Source organism: Silene latifolia, chromosome 3 (assembly GCF_048544455.1).
Source record: "Silene latifolia isolate original U9 population chromosome 3, ASM4854445v1, whole genome shotgun sequence".
Classification (NCBI taxonomy): Eukaryota; Viridiplantae; Streptophyta; class Magnoliopsida; order Caryophyllales; family Caryophyllaceae; genus Silene; species Silene latifolia.
Window position 1 is genome coordinate 95070545 of NC_133528.1, and position 2360 is coordinate 95072904.

A 2360-nucleotide genomic window follows, 5' to 3' on the forward strand; every position below is an offset into this window, starting at 1 on the left:
GGATGGAGCATCTTAAAGATTATCCACTTTCTTCTTCCATATGGGTGGTGATTCTTTACCCATAGCTTGTTCTTTGCATTGAGATGCCAACTTCTTCTTATCAGTTTCTCGACTATAGTGATCACCTTGAAACATGGCTCATGTTGTCGGGGAGCTCTCAGCGTCTTGTCAAGATTAAAAGTGATTGTCTCATCCCCTAGTTCAAGTGTGAGCTCTCCATGTTTCACATCAATTACCGCTCCCGCGGTGTGCAAGAAAGGTCTTCCTAGAATGATAGGAATGTTGGAATCCTCCTCCATGTCTACAATAACAAAGTCTACCGGGATAAAGAATTTGCCAATTCTTACGGGCATATCTTCCCACACCCCTAAAGGTATCTTTGTTGATCTATCTGCCATTTGAAGCGTGATATTAGTGCACTTGAGTTCTCCCATTCCTAGCCTCTTGTATACCGAGTAAGGCATGACACTTACACTTGCTCCAAGGTCACATAAAGCTTTGTTGATTGTAGTGTCGCCAATGGTGCAAGGAATAGAGAAACTTCCCGGATCTTTGAGCTTTGAAGGGGAACTTCCTTGAAGAATAGCACTACTCACTTTGGTGAAAGAAATAGTCTCTAGCTTCCGGATGGATTTCTTCTTGGTAAGAATGTCTTTCATGTACTTTGCATAGGCCGGAACATGATTGATCAACTCCGTGAGTGGGATTGAGACTTCTAAGTTCTTCACAATTTCCATGAACTTTCCAAGTTTTTCAGCAAACTTAGGCTTAGTTTGACGACTTGGGAATGGAAGTCTAATCACAATAGGCTGTTTCTCTTTAGCCTTCTCTTCATTCTTCTTCTTTGAAACTTCTTGAATGGTGGGTTCTTCTTCCTTAGAGTTCCCCACAACTCTTTCCTTGTCACTAGCCTCCACAATGTCTTCCTTAATTTGCTTCTTTGGCCCTTCATACCTTATACCACTCCTCAAATAGATGGCACTCACCGACTCATGTCTCGGGGGATTATTTTGAGGTGGTAATTGCTCCTTTTGTCTTTGAGAGCTAGAAGATGCTAATTGAGACATTTGTGTTTCCAACATTTTAGTGTGGGCTAGTATGTTGTTGATGGTGATGTCTTTTGCTTGGCTATCTTTTTGCATTTGGGTGAAAAATTCTTGTTGGTTCTTTTGCATTTGGAGGACCGCTTTTTGAACATCAAAGCCTTGGCCATTGGATTGATTGTATGGAGGTTGATTTTGATAACCTTGGCTTTGGTTATAAAAGGGTCTTTGAGCTTGGTTTCTCCTTGGAGGTGGGGTGTATGTTGGTTGAGGGTTTTGAACATTTTGGCTTTTTTATGAAAGGTTTGGATGGAATTTGGTATTCTCATTGTAATAGTTGGAATAAGGGGTGCCACTTTTGTATGCTTGGAAAGCATTCACTTGTTCACTTGTTCCCCTACATTCACTTTGGTCATGTCCCAAAGTTCCACAACTCTCACATACTCCACTTGGAATTTATGATGATGCCACCATAGCATTAACATGTTGCTTGGGTGATTTGGAGGCCTATTCAAGTTTAGCCATGGCCTTCTCAAACTTCAAATTGATGGTGTCAATGTGAGCACTTAGTTGAGCACCCAATTGAGTAATGGTATCCATCTCATGCTTTCCTCCTGTAGTAGCCTTCCGAGGCCTACTATATTGCGAGTTATGGACCGCCATTTCTTCAATTGTGTTCCATGTTTGATTGTCATCAACTTCGGTGAACATACCATTGGATCCCATATTGAGAATGTTTCGGGAGTCTTCATATAGACCATTCCAAAATTGTTGTACAAGGAACCATTCGCTAAGTCCATGGTGTGGACAAGATCGACAAGTGTCCTTGAATATCTCCCATGCTTCATACAAAGATTCCTCATCCCTTTGTTTGAACCCGATGATTTGGGCTCTCAGCATGTTAGTCTTTTCCGGAGGATAGAATTTCTTGTAGAAAGCAAGTGCCAATTTATTCTAAGAATCAATACCAAGAGTAGCCTTGTCTAGGCTTTTCAACCATTATTTCGCGGTACCCATCAAAGAAAAAAGGAAATAAGACCCATCGGATTTGGTCTTGAGTAACTCCGGTTTGAGAAATCGCATCACAATAGTCACAAAAAGTCTCCATATGAGAATGAGGGTCTTCACTAGGCATCCCCCCAAATTAACTTCTCTCAACTAGTTGTATGAATGCGGATTTGGCAATGAAAATACCGGTTAGATGTTGTGGTGTAGGAGTACCATTTGGTAGGTTCTCCTCGGTTGGTACAGAATGTGATGAGAATTTAGGCATTGTGGGTTGATTTTGTGGTGAGTTTTGTATTAGGTTATCCTCCC

General features: G+C 41.4%; 1 non-coding gene across 1 annotated transcript; it reads left to right on the forward strand.

Annotated features, from left to right (window-relative positions):
* Positions 1–1836: 1836 nt before the first annotated feature.
* On the forward strand, positions 1837–1943 carry LOC141650108 (small nucleolar RNA R71). The gene has a single exon (XR_012546166.1). It is a non-coding gene; the product is annotated as a small nucleolar RNA R71 (small nucleolar RNA).
* Positions 1944–2360: the final 417 nt, after the last annotated feature.